The 10,000-nt window shown below is 44.4% G+C and overlaps 2 protein-coding genes across 2 annotated transcripts in view; both read left to right on the top strand.

The window, feature by feature from the left end:
* The window catches only part of LOC311226411 (dynein axonemal heavy chain 11-like), a gene marked incomplete at both ends in the record, with an annotated part of 709,106 nt that overhangs the window by 165,472 nt on the left and 533,634 nt on the right, over positions 1-10,000 (top strand).
* The window catches only part of LOC311227559 (dynein axonemal heavy chain 11-like), a gene marked incomplete at both ends in the record, with an annotated part of 64,719 nt that overhangs the window by 45,765 nt on the left and 8,954 nt on the right, over positions 1-10,000 (top strand). The window lies entirely within an intron of this gene.

The following is a 10,000-nucleotide window of genomic DNA, read 5'->3' on the forward strand; positions in this document are numbered from 1 at the left end:
ACAAACACTTTTTAAGGCAAGGTGCAAATGCAAATGAGGTATGAATGTAGTGCAAATCTCTTGAATAAATAGATACATATAATGTAGTGTTAAAGTGTCTAACGTGAGTGTTAAGGTGAGTGTTTGTTTAAAGTTAGTGTGTGCATGTGGGATGTGTGTGCGATGAGTGTAGCTCTCAACTTGTGAGCATGACCAGTAGATAACTTTAGGTAGGTTTCTTCTATAAAACTCTGCAAGATCAACTTCAGCATTCTTCTTCTTTTATTTTTTTGATCTACTTTTCCTCCCCCTTTTTCTGTATTTTTCTCCCATCCCAATTTAGTCGTTATGCCAATTCCCTTCCCTCCCTTCCTGGTCGTTGCGCGCATTTTTACCCCCACTTGCCGGACTAGGGAGGGTTGATAGATATTATCTACTGGGGTAATGTAGTAGTGTACAATGTAAAATGCAGTGTTATAGTATGTGTGCTGTACAGGACGGTACGGCCCTTTTAAAAACTCTAAACGATATCGGAATTTGTTTGATAGCAGTCCTTCTGAAGGACTTGTCGACATATAATAAGCCAAGATAACACTGTACAATACAAAAGAAAAATCAATATAGTGTCATGAACCACACTCAAGGTACAGACAGAACAAGGGAGACCACACAAATACTTGAGGTTTTTAAGAAACGCAATTGAATTAAGCTATGAACTAATGTACAAAAAGGAATGAAAGAATGAGTGGATCAGTATTATCAGTAATGTAGTGAGTGCATGGATGAGTCAGTGTGTGGTGCGCGTGTAAGTGATAAGATGAGAAACAAACAAACCAAACCCAAACTAAACAAAATGTCATGACCAGCTTGGAGGAGAGAGACAGCCAAAATGTAGAAGCCAGTCCTTTTACACAGGTGTGCCTCCTCCTCCTGACACACCTGAGTAGGTGTGTCTGATTGCCAGGCTGTGGATGACAGACAGATTAATGGAGATACCCAGGTATATCCCTGAGTTAACCTGTAGGAGAGGGATGGGGTTGTCACAATAGCGTAGGTTTAAATGAACATACAGTACAGGTGTAGGCACTGTGTTTGAATGGCAGCTATACCTGTTAGGGCTGAGCCCAGGCGTTCGAAGGTTCGGACCTTTGTTCGTTACGTGGCACTCTGAACTTAATTAACACTTTGATCGCCATGGTTCAAAGTTCATAATTTTACCATCCCTAGCCAGCTCCATTTGTCTATGGAGAAGTTCCCTTCTTTGCAGGGCTATAACTTTTTTAATTCTATTGCTAAATTGCCATTATTATGGCCCATTCAATGTCCATTGTTCAGGGTGTAGCAACGATATACTTTTTCATTCACATTATTCATACTAAAATATGGGTCTAAAGTATAAGTATGTATTTATGGTTTTCTGCAGCTTTCTTCAGAACGTGATTTATAGCCCCAAATGCATTATATGGCATGATGAAATTACAGTTTTGATAGCGATCTGTGCCAGATAATAAATTTCAACTGGAGGTACTTCTAGAAGTTACTACGTATCATCTGATGATGACCGGATGGGCGGGGGGTCGTTTATAATTCCGTGGGCAGCGTTAGATGATTCATCCAGTGTGGGTCATATGATCATCATAGCAGTTTATATGGAACACGTTAGAATATAACGCTGCAACTCACCGTGGCTTCCTCGCGCCGCTGGCAGAATGAGCGTGGAACAGAATTTTTTCTATTATGGGATGGAGAAATGCCCGTTATTTGCACCGATCGATGTTCACTGTGTCAAGACGGAGTCTCTCTAACGATAGCGAGTACCCCGGACGACATATGGATGAGCACTTCCGGTTCGACGAGTCATTTCCTGTTGGCGATCTGCCGATCGGCCACCAGATGGCGCTCTTGAACCGCTAGAGAGTTGAGTGGAGCTTTGCAGTATATCTCAGGGCCCCGGAGGGGAAATATGATTTCGATCACAGATTTTTGAAATATTGATATCAAAGACGAGTTACGGCGTCTTCGGCAGAATGAGCATGGCTAGGAATGACGTCTAAACACGTCATCGGCGATTAAAGTGTTAATGGGTTCGAACCTCCGTTTTTTATTTATTAATTTATTTTACACAAAAAATTATATATCAGAATATCACAGTATGGGGCGGCTGCATGGCGCAGCGGACTAAGTGCTCGTCACCAACGCGAGAGACACTGGTATTGAATCCGGCTGTCAGCATTGCCTCCGGCTTGGCCGGCCGTCATACTGGCTCAATTGCAGAGTCAGCGGGAGGGAAGCCGGTGGGTGGGTGGTAATCTGGTCATTGTAAACAGCAACTCCTACAGGTCGGTCAGAGCGCCTGCACAGCGAGGGAGGGAGATGGTGAGGGTAGTGTGAGCCTCCCACACGTTACACCTCAACAATGAGAGTCCACGCTGGCAGGTGAAAATAAGTGGCTGGCTGACTCTGCATGTATCGGAGGGGACACGTGATAGTATCTATCAACCCTCCCTAGACCGACCAGTGCGGGGCACAAAATGCGAGCAACGACCAGGAAGGGGAGGGGGGAATTGGCATAACGACTAAATTGGGATGGGAGAAAAACACAGAAAAACAGGTGGAGAAAAAGTGGATTAAAAAAAAGAATGTCACAGTAATTGTGTTTACAATATTTTTTAAGTCACGCATGAACACAGACACAACACAGTCTAGTCGAGACGAGGAGGGGTCACTGTCATACGTTATCAGGAAATGGATCAATCATGCAAACAAATCACATCTTATTTCATAATACAACGTTTCCGAATGGACGTTTGGATTAAACCAAGTGCAGTCATGCTGAACTTTCCCAGCGGAACACAGGTTACTTAACGTTACACAGGTATGTTATGCAGTGGCACATTTAGCTGGCTAACGTTGAGATAGCAGGAGCCGTCGGCCAACAAAGATGTTGTTTCAACAAATATATTCACCAAATGGATTATCATCCAAACGTTATCGAAGCCTCTCATGACCAGTAAGTAGGTACTACTACTTTTAATAATAACCGCAGAAATGTGTGCATATGTTCTACGTTATATGCGTAATTGTGCCCTATGTGCCTAAAGTCAAGACTCGACAGTAGGCCTACTGAACCAGAACAATTATTTAGGAGCACATTTTTTGCATGATTAATGGGAGCACATTAGCTAAGCACAATGAATGGAAGCGGACATGACCGGTTAGCCTGGGCATTGTCCAACTAACACCTCTCCCGAAGGCTAACCGGTCATGTCCGCTTCCATTCATTGTGCTAAGCTAGGCTAACGTGCAGCCAGATAGCTTTCTACTGAACGCACACAGAGAGGAAACCGGCATCTATCTTCTTGTCTCTCTCTGGAGAAGACGGTAAGCTAATTTCCCAAAAATGTTGGCGTGTTCCTTTAAAGAGCAGGTGGAATAAAGCGGGACTCGGAGACGGCAGAGTACATCTGTACCGGTTGGACCCACAGTGCAGCACTGTGCACCGGGGCGGCACAAACATGTCTGACCTCTCATCGTCACGCCGACGACATGATGTCATGTACACACAATATTCTGCACACGACACACCACCATATCATAGAGGTCAAGCAGGTAGACACACACCACACATACACACACACACACACACACACACACACACACACACACACACACACACACACACACACACACACACACACACACACGCACACACACACACACACACACACATACGTGTTTATCTATACTTGTGAGGACCTAGCCTGAGAGACGTAAACACGTGAGCTATGTCTTGGCAGGGATATAGCCAGGGGTGTAAAGTACTTGAGTAATTGTACTTGGTTACAATACTTAAGTACTGTTTTGGGGGATTTGTACTTTACTCAAGTATTATTAGGTTTGTGTACTTGTACTTTTACTCAATTACATTTCAGAGAAGAAAAAAAAAACATACTTTTTACTCCTTACATTTAAAATGCAGACCTACAAAGTACAACGTACAAATCTAGTAGGTCCAACCATTTTAATTAGTATATTTGTTTCTCTGGCCGAACTAACGTTAACGTTATATTGATCCTGTGGCCGCACTTTATTTAAAAACAGCCAATCAAATCCCCATCAATGGGAAATTAACCCGCCCATACCCATGCTGATTGGTCCGTGTGCAAGACTAGAGAGAAGAATAGACAGTCACAAAAAAAGTTTTTACTTTAACTTTTTGGTACTTAAGTACATTTAAAAGTAGACATTTTATACTTTTACTCAAGTGTGTTTTTAGCCAGATACTCTCACTTTTACTTGAGTACGATTTTGAGACGGTACCCATACTTTCACTCAGGGCCGCCTCAGGGGGTGTGCGAGCAGTGCGGTCGCACAGGGCCTCGCGGGAAGGGGGGCCTCGCACAAAAAAAAATAAAAAAGGCCCCTTTTCATCACAGACCTAAAATCTAGTTTTGCTTATATGCTTATATATTTCACATTAGACACGTTTGTAGAATGTGTCTGACTTGTTCCTGGCTCTGCGGCTCTGCAGATACACTATTGGCTCTGCAGATACACTATTGGAGGCAGCTCTGAGGCTCTGCAGCAGAATTGGTTTCAATGAGGGGAGGGGTTACAGGTAAGGTAGAGTCTGACTATTTCGCGCGTGCAGCATTGGAGGTTATGCCAGCCAAGATGAAGAGGGCATCGTTCGGCAGATGGACTGAAGATGAAAGTTGTTGCATGTTAGACAGTTCAGTCAGGCTAGCCATCCCGGCTAAAGACAGGGACAGCTAGTTAGCTTTAGCTACGTTATAATATTGAGTGCTAACGTGTGGTTCAGTCGGGATATAGCCATGATGATGTCGGCTAGTAGCTAGCTTAGCTAAAGGCTAACTAGCGTTAGCTAACCTAGAGACAGCGCGTGCAGCATTGTTATGCCAAGATGAAGAGGACGGTCGTTTGGCAGATGAACTTCGTCAACTCCACGCGGTTGTCTCCATCCTCTTGGACGTTTGGTGAGTTTTTAATGCACTCTATTCTATTCCCGCCGTGGATCTCTCTCTCTCTCTCTCTCTCTCTCTCTCTCTCTCTCTCTCTCTCTCTCTCTCTCTCTCTCTCTCTCTCTCTCTCTCTCTCTCTCTCTCTCTCTCTCTCTCTCTCGGGAGCCAAATGGGCCAACTAGCTGTTGTAGTACTAGTAGCTAAAGGTGTGTGGCCTGGTGTCAGCACCTGGTGCGAGGGAGGTGAGCTTGGTGTTTCATTATGAGAATATCTCCATGCTCAAGTCGGCTATAGTCCGCGAGGGACTTGTTGCCGGCACCGCTATGGTAAACACCACTCTGTAGTGGGACGTGTATTGCCTTCTTTTTCCCTTCTCTCTTCGTATGAGAAGAGGAAAACACAGCGGCTGTCTGAAGTGTTGGCCTGTATTGCTTTTCTCACGTTGTACAGTTTTTCAGTGGTAGCCGCATAGCTTGCTTCTGCGTTAGCTAGTGGTTAGCGATAGCCGGGTTGAGCTAACTGTTAGCCAGTTAGCTGTTTAGCTCAGGGTTAGAAATTAACATTTTTTTTCAGGGGCTTTTTTTGCCCCCCTTAATTGCTTTTCGGGGGCTTTTTTTTGTATTTCGGGGGCACAACATTTTTATAATGAAAATTAACATAAAGATTATAAAACATTGTTGACACTTTTTTTTACAGTCTTCGTCCCTATGTTTGATAACGTAATGTTAATGTCTCCATATATAGGGCTCTACGCTAACCTTTTTCCCAAGGAGCACATGTGCTCCTGAATAAAATGTTAATAAATAAAATCTAAATACAAATTTAGGAGCACACAGAAATTTAGGAGCACAGTGACAATTGTTCAAGTAACACACACACACACACACACACACACACGATGTGTGACATCATGGCTTGGTTTCATGTTTTGAGGTACCTTCAATTATCTGTAAATAATACATACATACTCTATCTAAATAGATTACATATTATTGTCCCTGAGTGAGGGCAAGTTGTGTTGTTGTCTTGATATAATAACCGGTTGCCTCTGGATCAATGAATGTCTAATATTGAATAATATTATTAGATATTTTATTTTTAACATCCCTAATTCCAACAGTCAAGAGGCTTGTTTCAAATTGATGAAAAACCCCACACACGCAACGTTTGTGAGTATAGGCTCTGGCCAGGTCGATCAATGAAATACGTTGCGCGCTCAGCGCTGTGGAATGAAGGAAATGCTCATCGGGATCGGATTTGGATGTTATTCTTTTGGAGTTGTGTTACAAATGGAATGGTCTTTCCCCGCCGAACACAAGTTACTTAACGTTACACAGCCAGGTCGCGCTATGCAGATGCTTAGCTTGCTAACGTTAAGATAGCAGTGTAATGCTTGATGAGAGCAGAGCGCTCTCTCTGTGTTCGCAGCACCTCTCAAGTGCCTGGAAGCATCTCCCTGTAACACGCAGCGGGCCCCGCCTCCCTCCTCCTTGGAACAAACATTCCACCCAAAAACTGAATTTCAGTCCAGTTTCAATCTGAACTATTAACAGCGGAGCTGTTTTGTAATTCTTCATAATCACTCGTCTGTCTCCACACTGCAAGTAAATGATTTTTCCGCTTTGCACACACACATATTATTAGGGGCAATACGAGGGAAATGCTCGCACTGTAGAGCATATATATAATTATATATATAATTAGTAAACTGTCGGGGGCTTTTTTTGCCCCCCTTAACTGATATTCGGGGGCATTTGGTCAATTTTCGAGGGCATTTTGCCCCAAGCCCCCGTTAATTTCGAACCCTGGTTTAGCTACAACGTTAGCTGCTCGTTTTCGCTCGCCTGGGAACGTTAGCTTGATGCTATCAGTTAGCCTAGAGTTAGCTGTTAACTTGTGCTACGACCATTGACATTAGCCGTGAGAATAGCGGGCCCTGGCACTCTCTGACTACGACATCATCTTTGACAGAAGATGTAGTCGGGCCTGCACCATGACAAGGCTCCGGCCATAGCTTCTTTTTGTCCCGCCAGCGAGGGGCCTTTCGTCAACGTGGAGACCTGTGTTGCGGCCTTTCGCCCTGCGTTCCTTGGTGCAGGTAAGATGTCATGACATTACCCCACTCTACCTTCCTTCCCCTCCCGAATGTTTTGTTAATAACAATGTTTTTTTCCAGGCAAAACATATGTTACTTCACAACATTTGGAGATACGACATGTGCTGTGTGTGAATTGTCTTGGTCGTTTGTGTAGCTTGGGTAGCGTTGGCCAAAGCTGTGTGTGGCCTGGTGTCAGTACCTGGCTAGCCTATTTAGCTGATGTCGGCCATTGGCTCCTTGCTGCTTTGTTTTATCTGGTATAGACCCTCTTCTCTTTGGATTTAAGTGTTGATCTTTGTCCTTTTGGATCTATGTATATTCATGTTGCCTTTGTGAAGTTATCTTTTCCTTCTGTTTTGTTCTTCCATTAAAAGTTGAATATCCTTTAGGGGCTCATCTCTGCTTATCTGTCTCATACATGCTCTCTCGCTAACACACACACACACACGACACACAGACATGCTCTCTCTCTCTAACACACAAACACACATGCTCTCTCTCTCTCTCTCTCTCTCTCTCTCTCTCTCTCTCTCTCTCTCTCTCTCTTTCTAACACACACAGTCTGCCTATGGCGGCCTTTCTCGATGGCTAGGCTGTGCTCTCTGAGTCTGTACCTAGTCAAGGATCTTCAGTCACAGTGCTCAGGTATTCTGCCACTGTGTACTCTCTGTTTAGGGCCAAATAGCATTTCAAATGCTGTGCGTTTAAATCTCGCACAGGGCCTCGCATTTCTCCCAGGCGGCCCTGCTTTCACTAAAGTATAATTTCTGGATACTTTTTACACCCCTGGATATAGCAGACCCCCACTGTGCTTCTGTGAAGCCAGCATGAAACATGGCCTTGGCCACAGTGAACAGAGAGCCTGAGGGTCCGCGTTCCTCAGAGGGGGCTTGGCCGGTTGGCAGGGAAACAAGATCTCAAGTTTCCAAAAGATTATTATTATATTTCCCGAGCTCCAAACGGGGAAACACAGCTTAACTTTTGATGGTGGATATGGTGGTTTTTTGATTGATTGATTGATTGATTGATTGATTGATTGATTGAAAACTTTATTAACAGATTGCAGAATGGGTACAATACAGTACAGCTCAATACACATAATTGTTAAGGGGATGCAGAACAGATAAAGACTTTTGTCTTGTTTTAAATCAGGGTCCCCCATTTTCAATTCATCATAACATAATATGACATACTACATGACATACAGATAGACAGTACTGCTACATCTATACATTTATGACATACCAGATTTACAAATACAGTACTGTTTGTGATACAAAAGGGAGTCTAAAAAAGAGAGAATATACATTTGACGAAGAAACTGTACATTGGAGGAGGTTGGGTTGGTGGGGTGGGGGTGTGGTTGGGTAGGGGTGGGGTGGGGGGGTGGAAACTGTACATTGGAGGTGGTTGGGTGGGTGGGGTGGGGGGGGTGTAACTGTACATTGGATTATCGACGAAAACTTACTTGGTCCCAAGAAGAGGGTCTCGTGTATTGTTGGTGGTGTCTGTTTTCTGCTCCGACACCAGGAACCCCCCTCAAACATGCCGAATCGGGCGGTACCGCGCCTGAAATGTGACTGGAGGGGGGGGTGGGGTGGGAAGGTGGGGGGGAGTGCACAAGCCAAGTCCTGGGTGGGGGAGGTGGTGGTGCTGGGGAAAGGGACGCCATGTACCGTCCTTATCTCCTATCTCCAATAGGGCCTTCGACTCGAGCAGCTCTCAGGATCGACCTTGACTGACTGGCAACATTTTCCCAGCCACGTCAATTTAAGTTTGATTTTGAGTAGAGTGAATTATAACTCTATTGATTTGAGTGGAGTGAGTTTTAACAACTCCGTCCAAATGACTGAATCATTAGCCCAAGTGTCCAAGTGTCTTAATCAGTTAATTTTGGTAGGTCCTGTGTGCGGTAAACAGATCCAAAATCTTCTTATTGCAATCCCAAAAGCTTTGATAATCCAAATGTCCACGACTTTAAGTTGGTAGCCCGAATTGAAATGTCCCAAGAGGCAGAGAGGGTTAGCCTTATTCTGCTTCCTTGATGAAAATATGCAATCCACTGATTAGATCCATTTCGAGTTGATTTGAGTATAGTCCGACAACCGGCACAAAACACAGAGCACAGCAGCGACAGGCTTCATGGAGGCAGGGAGGCAGTGAGGGCCGGTGATAGGAACGACCTTGAAGGCCTAGGGAGAGAGGAAAGAAATGCGACTTGTCTCTGCAAAAGGTGGGAAGGATGAATGTCGAATGCATCCAGTGAAACTAACACATCAATGCATACTTTCATTGTCAAAAGTATGCATAGTGTTGTGTTAATTCCACGACAAGAGATATGTAATGTTAGTTACCTGAAATTATTTAGTTTTTTGGTGCGGGGGGAACCCTGCATATGTCGGTATCGTTTGATATCGGTATCGGAAATTAAGAGTTGGACAATATCGGTATGTCGGATATTGAAAGAAATTAAAAACAATATCGAACATCCCTACTTCTGAGGACTACTGCTGGAACTTGCACAGCTCAATGGGGCGTAACAGCGTGGGGTTCATCCAAGCATTTTCATTTTTGTAAAATGTCTTCAGGAGGTCGGGGGTCAAGGACTACAGCCCCCTCAGCATCGACTGGGCACAGGTTGAGAGAGTGAACAGTTTCAAGTACCTCGGAGCCCACATATCTGAGGACTTGACATGGACCACACACATTGACAGTGTTGTGAAGAAGGCACAACAACGCCTCTACTTCCTCAGGCGCCTAAGGAAGTTCCAAGTCAGTCAGAAGATCCTTAAGAACTTCTACTCATGTACAATAGAGAGCATCCTGACTGGCAACATCACCTCCTGGTTTGGGAATAGCACTGCACAAGACCGTAGCAGACTACAAAGAGTGACACGTTCAGCCGAACGCACAATTGGAGGGGGGCTTCCCACCCTCCAGA

This window comes from Notolepis coatsorum (assembly GCF_963971535.1).
Source record: "Notolepis coatsorum genome assembly, chromosome: 4".
NCBI lineage: Eukaryota > Metazoa > Chordata > Actinopteri > Aulopiformes > Paralepididae > Notolepis > Notolepis coatsorum.